The following is a 13,260-nucleotide window of genomic DNA, read 5'->3' on the forward strand; positions in this document are numbered from 1 at the left end:
AAAAATACCTGGCGCGTGGGTGAAACAAATTTATTAAATCCCCGGCTGGTATTATTAAAAAAGTGCAAGGCGTGGTTGAAAAAATACAAATTAAGGTATTACAACCACTGTGAAAAGTGTCAACATGTTTCGGAACTCAGAGGCTCCTTCTTCAGGACAAGGATAGCACTTACCCTCCCCTTACTCACATGTAAATGTAAAAGTGTAAAATTTAATTACAACAATGTGTAATGTACCTAACAATGTTATATATGTAGGTGGGTGTCGTTGCGCCCAATTGGCGATGAAAACCTGTAAAGAGAAAGCATACATAAACACCCTGGTCTAAGATGCACAGGCCCTAGGAGAAGAAAACAACTTCTCAAAATACAACAGGGTCAATCCAAAAATAGTGGAACCCTGTAAAGAATGAAAAAATAAAAAATAAAAAATAAAGTACACACACAAGGACATAACACAACGCTCACGGATATGTATATGTATATATGTACAAACACAGAACACAGACTTAATCTCTACTCTGATGGAAATAGAGCACAAAAATAGATAATTTCACAGCTTACATAAAGTTCTCAAAAATAAGACCTCATGAGCCTGTGCGTGTTATTGGGGGATCCTTCCTTTCTGTTCAGAAAATGACCTATAAAAACATTAATATATGGGATTCAATTTGTTGTAGGTACCAATGCACCAAAGCGCCAAACTCAAGCTCCTTTTTCTGACCCAAAACTCACGGTTACTGCAATGGCTAGTTGCCTGCCTTCCCTCAACGCGGCTCCGATGAAGTGAGCGTGCATCGCGTCAGTACCCTTCTTTATACTCTGCCATTAGGTCATTACCGATGGTTAATTGAATAATGAGGCCCGGGAGAAGCCCAAATAGGGACTTGGTAATCCGAGGAAGTCCGGTGTTGCGCGATCGGCCACCGCTATACCCTGCGCATGCGCCTCCCCAGCAGGACTAGTGTTAACTGCGCATGCGCGGAAAGGTGAAGTCACCGCGCATGCGCAAAGGAGCGGCACTGCCGCTAATGTCAGAACGCCTGCAAAAGAAACTTGGAGGTATTTCGAGCATGCGCGCTTCGGCGGAATATCTCAAAAAAAGAGCTTTCAATCCAATGTAACAGGAAGAGAGCGAAAAAAGGCTACGTGGGGATTAACAAAACAGTAATTAGCCATACATTCTGGAAGGGGCAATGGGTTTCTATGTCGGAAAAGGAGACATACAAGAATGGGGTGTGTTTTCAAGAACCCAGACTGAGTTATAAATAGCCCCATCAGCTATATATTGTTCTTAATTCACAGGGGTAATGGCAAAGAGAAAAGGAGGGTGAGATTATCCTATTAGTGATGATATAATTTGATACACCCCAACACAGGGATTCTCAGAGGTCATTTCGACAAAGTTTGAATGAAAGGGCCCAATGCAGTTCATCTCAAGAGGTTCCAAGGAATGGAATCATTAAGCCCAGTGATATCAGTGCCAAGACGGAACACCCATCTTTGTTCTTTTTCCAGGAGGCCCACATCTGAGGGCAGTTGTTCTATTACCGTCCACTGTAATTCGTTGACACAGTGTTGGTGTTCGATGAAGTGGGCAGACATTTTTGTTGTAAGTTTTTTGCACCTGATATTACTTTTGTGCTCATTGAGTCTTACTTTCACTTGTCTCGTAGTCATTCCCACATACTCTTTTCCACAGGGACACGTGATCAAGTACACAACATTCTTACTGTTGCAATTCGTAAAAACACGTTGGTCCCACTTTGTCCCGTTTGAAAAAGTCAAGGACAGGCTTTTTTTGGTGAGATGGCAATTGTTACAGTTGCCACATGGATGGTGGCCGTGAATGCCCTGCAGTCTTGGCTGGTCACTTTTTTTAGGCAATGGTCTTGTGTGGACAAGCATGTCTCTTAAGTTCTTACCCCTTCTGTGTGCAAACAGAGGTTTTTCCAATGACAGACTTCCGCTCGTCAGTGTGCGCCAATGTTTATTGACCAGTTTTGTCACCTGGTTTGTAACTGGGCTATATGTTGTGACACATACTGTTCTTTCCCCTTTATTGTCACTCCTTGGATTTTCCTCCAGGAGGGCCTCACGGTTGTTATTTCTAGCCCTTTTCATCGCTTTTTGGATCACAGTTTCTGGATACTGTCTCTGTCTCAGTTTTGTACTGAGGTCTTTCGCCTGAGTTTTGTATTTGTTGATGTCACTACAGTTCCGACGTAAACGGAGGAACTGTCCGTAGGGTAGATTCTCCCTCAGATGACGCGGATGAAAGCTGTCAAATCTGAGGAGACAGTTCCTGGCCGTCGGTTTGAAGTGGGTCTCTGTTTTTAGGATGCCCGCTTGATGATAGATGTTTAAGTCCAGGAACACCATGCTCTTATTTGACACCTGATGTGTGAATCTAAGAAATGCATTCTGGGTGTTCAACCAGTGGATGAATTCAGACACCGTGGTCTCATCTCCTTCCCAGATGACAAAAATGTCATCTATATACCTTCGCCAGGTATGAATCCTTGCCCTGTGTGGATTGTCTGGATGCAGAATCTTAGTAGATTCCAGATGATGGACATATAAACCCGCTAGACTTGGGGCAAAGGTGCTACCCATACTCGTACCATGTTTCTGCCAGTAAAGGGTGCCTTCGTACTCGAAGAAATTTTTGGTAAGGGCCAGTGAAATGCATTCCAATACTACACTCCGGGGGGTGTGGTATTCCCAATTGGTAGAGTGCAGTACTTCCTCCATAATTTGTAGGGTCTCATCGTGTGGGAGGCTAGTATAAAGGCTCTCCACGTCCAGACTGAGGAGCATTTGAGAGGTGGAATCAAAAGTTTGGTTTTGTAATAGTTGGAGTACCGCTTTGGTGTCTCTCAGATATGTGTCAGTGGCTTGTACAATAGGTCTCAGAAAGGCATCGGCAAACTTGGACAGAGGTTCCAAGATTGATGATATGCCAGATACGATGGGCCGTCCTGGAGGGTTGTCTAAGTTTTTATGCACCTTAGGAATGGTGTAAAAATAAGGAATACGTGGATTATTCTGAATCAAAAACTCAGACTCTTTTTTGGTTATCCAGTCATGTGCAAGAGCCTCTTCGACCATACCACCTATTTGCACTCGTAGTGATTCAGTGGGGTCTTCAGTTAAGATCTGATAGTTCCTATTATCAGAGAGCAGTCTCCTGCATTCTTTGTCATAGGCCTGGGTGGTTTGGACAACCACTGCCCCACCCTTATCAGCGGGTTTTATAGTGAGATTTTTATTCAGCCTCAATTCCTTGATTGCCTCATTTTCCATTCGGGTCATGTTCTGAAAAATCTTTTGCTTAGTTTCCAAACATTTCAGTTCTTGCATTATGGCTTTTTCGAAGGCCAATACCTCCACCGGGAGTTGGTGATCCATCGGTGTAAAGGTTGACCTAGGTTTCAAACCTGTATCTGAGGTGTCTGTAGATGGTTCCTTGTCTTTGAAAAAGGCCCTCAACTTAACTGTTCTGATGAAGTCCTGCATTTCCTTGTGCAGTAGAAAGAGGTCTGGTTTATTGGTGGGGACATACCCCAGACCTTTGTTGAGCACCTTGTTTTGCAATTCAGTAAGGGGCCATGGGGTTATGTTAATGACTAGGTCCCCCTGCTGCTCGTAGAAGCTTGATTCGCCGTCATGCTCCTCGTCAACACCCGTATGTCTGCCTCCTCTGTGGGATGCCAGTTGACGTTGTTGCCCTTCTTGTTCCTCCCCCTGCGGGATCCCTGGCCCCAGGATAAAAAAGGCTGTGCATTCTGGGGTGCATTGGTTTGATCTGGGACCCATTGATGATACATTTGTCCCATTTGTGGGGGAACAAACTGGTACTGTGGGAATTGGAAAGGCGGCTGGTAAGGATTGAATTTCATGTGGTCAGGCATGACGTTGGTTCCCCTACTAAACACAACCTCCTGTGAAGAAAGATCAACATCTGTGCCCTGGCCATCACAGGTGTAATCATTGTTCTTATAGTTATGAGCTTGGGGTACCCTGAGGCCTGGTCTGCTAAGACCGGATAAGTATGTAGCCTAAGACTATCTTGGGGCCCATAGGGCCAACAATATCAAAACCTTCCTTCTCAAAGGGAGTTCCCACAACAAGGGATGGTTGAATCCTTAAGCATTGCTCCTGAATAACCACTGGCAGATAACACAAAACTTACAAAGTGTTGTCCTCAATGGAGGCCAATAAAAGTAGGTGTCCAGAGTGCCAAGGATTTTGGCCTTCCCCAAAATATTCTGCCAGGGGATGTCATGAACTCCAGAAGGAAGATCCTATTGCATTGGGGAATCACCAACACTCCGGTTGACTCAAGTTCAGGAACATTAGGCTAATTATACAGGAGACCATTCTCCAAATAAATGTGGTGATCACTAGAGGTATTACAATTTTTCTCGGCCTCCACCTGTGACCATCACCCTCAATAGTCAGGGACACCTTCTATAGCCTTTCAGAATTCTGCCTGAGATGATCCTTCTGCAGCTTGCCACATGACTAGCTCTGGCAAGTTTCCACCAAGAGCAGCAATGCCTTTTCCCTTAGGTTCCAGGACCTCTCACGCCTAGGCTCACACCTAAGCTCAGCTTCTTCCTCCCAGACTGTTAGAAATTCCAGGGAGGGTCTCCGACTCCCTCTACCCCTCCTCTTTGTAGTAGGCACCTGGGCTGTTGTTTAAGGGTCCAAGTCCTTCTGAATCACCTAAAAGAATGTCATACACCATGTGGTCATAAATACCCACTCAGATAATTCCAGCATCTCCAGGCCTGACCTCCACTTCCTTCCAAATAGTGTACTCTGGGTAATTCCCTAGCAGACCATCTGCGGGAATGGATGGACTCACAACAAAGAAGCAGAGATACCATCCCACTCCAGCGGAACCAAAGCCACTGAAGACATATTACAGGGGTCTAAATTACAAGCATGACAAAACAGTTGAACCAGAGTGAACGCGTCGGCATGATAAGCTGCAAGGAACACCAGCAATGCATCAACGCAGTAATCCCACACACAATTGCAAAAAATAGAATGATTTGAGGACCATCAGAAGAGGAAATATACATGACATATTCAGCTACCAAACAAAGGGGTGATTCACAATAAAAATGCAGCACAAGTAAAAGTTAGTGAAGAGTTTACCAAGACATTTCGGTCATCTCTAGCTATACACCTTTGGCTAGTACAGTATATTATGTACACAAATATTATTTGAAAATATATTTACCCATGTCCATTTGGGAATTCATGACATTTTCACCTTCTTGTCTTTCAGATGGCTTCCACAGAAGAGGCAAATGCATCCACTTGCTCAAGGTTCACCATTGAGGAGCAATCACTGCCAAACATGGTACACATTCCTTAATCTTGTTTAATCTTTTGAAATTATTTGTGTTAGAAAATATTGCTTTAAGTGCCCATATCTCCTGCTATTTATCAACTTCATGCGGTCTTCGGTTAACATGTTTCTTTTTCAGTTTAATATTTAGGACTGTATATGTCTAATCTGGATTATGGGATTGATTATGAGTGGAGGTGAGTCTGGGTGAGATACCATTCTGTCCAATTAGAAATGGGCCAGTATTTTCACAGGTGGATTTCCTGGCTATGAAAAACAAGGCCCTATTTGTACGGTTACAAAATGTGGCCAGTAAAATCACAGGGCCTCATTATGAGGCCTCTTGTGACACCAGAACATCAGTTTTTGTGACGTTCCGTGGCGCAGGAGCCTGCTCCATATTTAAGAGACATCACTAAGCCACTTATTTTGGCCGAATGCTCACTCATAAATATTGTTCCCTTTAACACAGTTTTAGTGTTAAAGGGGCACACAATGGATGTTGCTAGGGGTGTTCCCAGCAACACCCATGGCTTTTTGATAATGCCCCAGATTTACGAGAAATCGTAACTCTGAGCAGCGCCAAAAACCTACGCCTCTCCTTGCTGTTCCTTTTTGTATGTGTGCTTCATTCTGCAGCACACATAGAAAGAGGAAAAAGCCTCTTGTGATTGTTTTTGTGCAAGAAGTTTTTCCTTCCTGCACAAAAATAATATTCCTTGCTCTCCCCATGTGAAATGACACACCACTGGAGTTGCATATGTTTCCAGACACACTCCAGCAAGGCGCTGTTTTTGCGCCGACAGGTACATCAGGACTCCTGACGTATCTGTCAATCCTTGCGACACTGAGTGCCAAACAGTAAATATGGTGAATCCATGGTGCTGCAAGGAGGGCGCACTGAAAAGTGTTGCATCGCTGTTTTACCGCAGCGATGCAACATTTTCTTAAATGAGGCCCATAGAGTTCTGCAGTACGTACAAAAAGCATTTTGTTCTTTTTGGATTTGTCGCCCTAAGTGGGATGGGTATGCCCAGACGTAGGTTCCCTGCTCACTGCCACCAGAGTCAAGCTATCCTGGCTAATGAGGGGTTATACATTCAAACAGGTCCAAGGATGCTTGTTTCTGATCTGGGGAGGATCTCATCTGGCAGTTCAGGCTGGACTGTTCCCATGGGGAGCAGGGTCAAGACTGACTTGCATATGGCTGGGTCCAAAGTGGAATGCCGTGCTAAGCAAAAAAACAATGGCTGTAGGCCCAGATATCTGTACTGGGGGTGAGTGTTTTGTTCAGCATTCCATCCATCATTTTGTCCAGTGGAATCCTAACCATCCTATCCATGACCGAGAGGGGCAATATATACCAGAACATGAACACATGCTCTAGTCTTACAAGTATTCTACCCATGTTGAGACTTTATTATGCAACCACGGCTGGATAGCCTGACACCGTAAGCTCCACAGCTCCCGTTTTATACTCATCTTAGGGTAGGTTGGAACCTCACATCTATAAGACTACCCAAGTGGGTTAAACTCAACTTGCCCCTGTAGGTGAGCAAATCGGATACCTGCCCAGATCTTTTTAGCTTCTGAAGGAGGAGCTGGAAAGAGTTCTCAGTGTTCCTCTATTAGGGTGTCTTTTGCATGTAACAAAACAATGTATATCCTGTTACCCATCACTATTCTTGGTGCTTCTGCCCAGGATAATCCGAAATTACTCTTGATAGACCAGTTTGCCCACCACTTTCAATGCTCTCTTTGCCAACATTTTGTTCAGTATCTTTATATCTCTTTTCAACCTTTATGTACGGTTGGCGATAAACAGAAACCTCTGCTGGGACACTATCTAGTTTTGGAATCAGTGTGATCAATGCTTTCCTAATAGTGGGTGGTAGGCAGCCATCTCTTCGCTCCTTCTTGTACTCTTTAATAAGTTTGCCCACTAATATTCCAGCTGTCAACTGGTACACATCCACTGGGATTGCATCAGCACACATACTGTTTAACCTACTATGAAGTGCTACAAAGACCTTGTCCTTTATAAGTGGGGCTTGTAATCCATAATGCTCTTCATCCATCAATGTATGCATCCTTCCTGTATCCAAGTGGTCTAATGTTTGATGTCTGTACTTGGATTGGGGCTGTCTCTAACCTTCTGATAGTTATTCTTTACATTTTTCATTTATCCTCAGCTATGTGATTAAGTTAGGTTTGGCCTTGTTCATCAGCTACATATCTTGGGAGTAAGGCATCTGATTTATAATAGGCATGCAGGTATACAACTAATCTTCTTGCCTTCCCTGTAGACCCTTTATCTGCATTTTGTATGCAGGTGTTTGTCTAGTTTAAGTTGAGTCTCCTCTATTTATCTTTTTACCTCCATTAGTCTCTGTATTTTGTCTGGAGTCTTCAGGACCTCTTGTTCCAGGTCAGGAGTAGTGCACCTTTGCCTTGAATGTATGCTCAAGCTTTATTTTATTATCATATACATGGCCTATACAGTCCCCTCTAACGCTCACCTTTAAAGCCTACTATTCAACACCCCCTGCTGATTGCTAATTGTGTTGAAAGAACTGATGTATAAACTCATGCATCTGAGCTGAAAAAGATGAGTCTGTTAAAGCCTCAACTTTGGGCCTGGTTTATGAAGGTAAAGTTACACCTTTGTGTAGGTTTACGTTTTCATTGAAATTTACAGACTCCTATTCAAGAGTAAATTTACAACAGCAAAGTGATCGGTCGATTGGTCAAGTCTGGCAGATTATCATGCGGAGTGTAGTGGAAGGAGCTCCGGAGCACTGCAAAAGCAGCTGGGGTTGCTTGTGCCACATACTGGCCCCAAAGGTGAGCTGCTCCCCCTCCCCGCATGTTAAAGGTCTTGTCTTCATAGCCCCCATGTCACCTCTCTGCCATAGGGCCGTGGGCTCAGGGGGGGTGCCACTCCACAGAGGGTCACAGAAAGATGACACCAATGTGGCTTGCGGCTGTTTGCGGAACCCACTTATGTTATCACTTCCGTTACTGATGCTGCAGCTTCCTGCTAGCTGTCACTGCTTGCTGAACAGAGCATAGAGGCCAGTGCATGGAAGAAAAAGATAGGATAAGTCAAGATGAGGAAACAAAGTGAGTGAGGGGGGTTACTTAGCTCTGGGCCACTCCTTCTCCTGACTTTTTCTCCTTCTGGATACATCACCCATCTGTGTACAGGCTGTGCTAGTTGCCAATTCACCGACACAACACAGCACGCTGTCTGTGTTGCCAGCAGCAGCAATCAACAGTGAGGTAGTTTGCCTGTACTTACGCACCCACATGCTCATGCTGGGGTATCTGTGAGTGGAGGAGGATAAACTCCTGAGGTTAGGGTGGAGCCCGGCAGCTCACCACCTCCAGGGGAGTCCACCAGGATCACCACTGGTTTGTTACCGCAGCACAGCTACAAATTACAACATTGGAAATTATTCATACAACAGCTCTTTTCTACTAAATCACATCATCCCATGTCTACCAGCTAAGTCAACAAAAACCAAACCAGAAAATATCAAAAGGGAGGACAGTGTTCAGAAATTACTAATAGCAACAGCCAAGGTTGTACATAGTGAACACGATTTCAAAGGCAAACCTTGTCTGAGATCTACTGACTCCCTATTCAGTTCCTTGCCTGAGTCCAATGGGTCCTATGACCAAAACTCTTTGGTCACTCCCTCTTACAAAGTCGATCTATTGGGCCCCCTTTTCTAAACCAAACACAAACCACACTTCTGGAGAAAACTTCACAGAGACCTAAGATACGAAAGACCCAGATGGGCAGCATGGTGATATCACAGGGGATCACATTTCTTTAGTTCAGCAAGATGAATGCCACCATAAACTGTTGAAATGCTAGTGTAAGAGACTGTGTAGGGGCAGAAATAAGGTGCCTCACTGCGGCCAACCCAATCACCAAATTCTTCCCAATTGTCCACAGAATTTACTCGGAAAACAGCCTTTACTATGCAGAGAGTACTATGCAGTGCCATTACAATGCAGACACTACAACAAACGAGTTGTTACTACGCGCTCCATTACCATGGAAGTCGTTACTATGACTTGCTTTAGGGAACGCGTTGTTGGATTTCAAATACAACATCTTCTCTACTATTGCAAAGACTGGAGTTGGAATAGTAAAATATACTATTCCAAAGCCCAGCACTTCTCTAAGGCAAGTTGTAATGGAACGCTTGGTAATGACGCGTTTGCTGTATTGCCCGCTTTATAAAGGCATGCGTTGCAAAAGCTTGCGTAATTACATCATACATCCAAATTACTCAAGCCAGGCTGTCCAAAGAAATCATGCTGAGCCAGCCAGAGAAGTAAGCACCCAAAAAACAGGTCCAAAAAATCATCAAGAATTGTCTACATTACCCAGTTTCTGGATGAAACATCACATTATTTTATTTGGGAAGGCCTGAACCCAGGATAAAATTTCATTAATTGGATATACTGAATTTAACAACTTAGCAGTCAAACATTCCTTAAAGGATCATCAACCATAGGGAGGCCTGTCTATCTGTATTTCCCAAGAGCTAAAGGCAAGGGCATCCCAGTTGGATATGTCCTATCCTTGGATCCTGGCAGATAAACTGTAGGATGAGTCCAAGGATAACCACAGCCTCAATTAATTTTGAGCAACTACCCGTTATCAGAGGAAGAGTTGAGACTAACCTGCAATCAATATTAATGAATTTGAAGCAAGATCAGGATGACCTGGTAGTTGAACAATATTCAATATGGCAGATTCTGGATCAGTACCAACCGACAAAGATCCGATACAACATAATCAGTATGTCCATTATCCAGTCATATACTAGTATGGGCCTGAGGTTATTAAATGGGTGATTTCAAGCGGACCAGCTGGCATTTAAAATGAGAGTCATGATCAGGACTAATTTCACAGTAGACTACACTTCATCATCCCTAAGTTTACTCAATCAGATGAAAACCTTCAGAATAGAGCTATGTCCTGAAAGTGACAACTGTGCTCAGTTATTTGGCCTTAGCAATAAAACAATGTAGGTCAATCCTAAACATATTAGTAAGCAAATAATCCAACCAGTGAACTGATGAAGGAAGGAAGCCGAGATATAACGAAGTTAAGAAATTAAAGAAGGGAAGGAGGAGAGTTGATAAAAAAATGGATAAAAACCTAGAACTCTCAGGCCGCTATGCCTTCATCATCGCATACCCTCCCAATCTCTCAAAAAATGCAGCAAAGAAGTTCAAGCATAGGCTAATGAAATCTCACCCTGAGATTCTCATTTCAGATCTCTACTTCTGCATCAGCACAGGCCTACAATCGAACGACCTCAACTTTTACACAAAAAAACATGTGCAGTGGAGAAATACCTTCTACTCCATGCTCCAAATCTCCAATGTCAAAAAAACTCTGCATGCCCTCAAACTGTCGAAAGTCTCGTCAGATTTCTGTCCTGCGAATGCCACTATCTCCATATACAACAACGGTAATATCCTTATACAAGCCTCTAATTCCAATCTCGCCACCATAGGCAAGATATTTCCTACTCTCAAGAAAGCAGTGAACTGCAAGAAAATATCACCCCATCACTACTCTCCCCGATTTTCCCGATGACACCCCAACTCTACTACAAAATCCCATAATAATCTCTATGGAACCAATATCTCTCCACACCCCAATGAACCCTACCCCTCGGTCACATCGATCTCAATCACACAGGGATCCCTTGGCCCAGGAGGGACAAGGTTACTCTTAGCGACCGACCACCATGTTGCAGATACACCAGTGATATCCCTGGTGTCTACGGGAAAATTCACCAACCTGGATTCTACCCATGACATCCCTCTCACCCCATCTCCACGTGAGCTGGCATGCATAGCTCCCCGGGACCTACCGTCTACCACTTTACCTGATCGGCTCCCATTACCCCTGATACTCACTCCGCCCTTATGAACTAACCACTCATTGACCATACCCCAGTCACATGCCTCAGCCCCTATCATGCGGTCACATCCAAGGCCTTCTAACACACTGATTCGGACCTTACAACTAACACCCATGATCAACGCTGATTACATCGAACGATTCAATGAGCTGGCCAGCGGTCTAGCCCATCTTAAGGCTGAAATGCAAATTCTAACAACCATCACCAAAGAACTCCTAAACACATACATAACTACTAGTGCCACCGTGAACCGAATCAGTCACCAAACTAGCATATATATCACCAAGAACTCACACCTCGAGGATACCAGACAGTATAAGATACCTTCCCCCAATGACCCATCTCGTCCTAGGAGGGTAACTGCTGTACTATCTGACAATGACATTGATGACCTCTGCATATCCTATGCCAGCCAGACAGGCATCAGTGAGTCTCGTTATGGCACTATCCAATCCATTCAAACCAACCCCTTCAGAGAACCCACTCACAACTACAGATCCATTAATAGAGAAAACCTCACAAATATCAACATAGTGCAGACCACACCCCCAATTTGACTAGCAAGCTGAAATGTGCACTCATTGATTGCAGATCTGCTGACAAACATGCCCCTGACATTTACGACTTCATCCTCGCGAATGTTCTTGACATTATCATCCTTAGCGTAGTATGACTCATTAGATCCTCCTTTCCCATCTTGGACCTACTGGTACCTCCTAGCCACGACCTTATCCGCCTAGACAGAAACATGCAACCCGGTGGCGGGCTAGCCTGCATTTATCGAAACACAATCGCAGTCAATCAAGCAGACTCTATCTCTTTATCCTCTTGCGAATATCTCTGAATCAACATCTCTGATGACAAGTGCCTCGCCTGCAAACTTCACATACTTAGAGGCTCTCCCTCAAACTATGGCCCTTGATGATAAAGCTCACTCTCAGATCAAGGTCCATTTTATTACTCCGACTGAAATCCCTAAAAACAATGCCACTTGGCACACCTTCTCGCCCATCCCTGAACAAGAATTCTACAACACTCTTTAAACGATAAACCCCTCAAATCACATCTCGGACCCCTTACCTCCTTGTTTATTCAAAATGATAAAAACCTCTATTCTTCCCCTATGGTCAAAGATCGTAAAGGCCTCCCTGAGACAAAGGTCCATACTGGACTTTCTCAAAATAAGGCAGGTCACATCTATACTAAAGAAGTCTGACTCCCTCCCCACTGATCTAAACAACTACCGCCCTATATCCAACATCCCCACTTCGGCGAAATTGCTGGAAAAACGTGTGCAAATCAACTATGCAACCACATAGAGAATTACAACCTCCCAGACAAACACCAATCCGGTTTACGGCATGGTCGCAGCACTGAATCTGCACTCACCCACATAATGGACGACATCCTAAACATGCTTGACCCCAATGAATCATGCCTATTGATACTTCTTGAGTTATCCTCCGCTTTTGATACGGTTAAGCATGACAACCTAATGTCCTTACTGGAACGAAGGATGGGTCTAACTGTCTGAGTGCAACAATGGTTCACCTCCTCCCTAAATAACTGAGCACAAAGAATTAAGATGAATAATTCACTCTCTCTACCCTCCATGGTCACCATATGGGTTCCACATGGCTCAGTACTCTCACCCTTCCTTTTCAATTTACTCAAGGACCCCTGGCAAACGCACTGAACACTGCAAACATTCTATATCACCTATATGCGTGCAACACTCAACTGTATATGAAAATATCCCAACCATCTTCTTCAGCGCTATTCTACAGAATACTCAAAGTTGGCTCACTGGCAACCACCTCATGCTTCGCACCAAAAAATTCCTTCCCATCTCCCCTCCCAATCACACACCCAAGTTAGACTTATGGTTGAAGCATTCTAGTTCCTTTTGTGGTAAATAAATAAATAATACCTCTCTTTT

The sequence above is a fragment of the Lissotriton helveticus genome, chromosome 10 (genome assembly GCF_964261635.1).
Source record: "Lissotriton helveticus chromosome 10, aLisHel1.1, whole genome shotgun sequence".
NCBI lineage: Eukaryota > Metazoa > Chordata > Amphibia > Caudata > Salamandridae > Lissotriton > Lissotriton helveticus.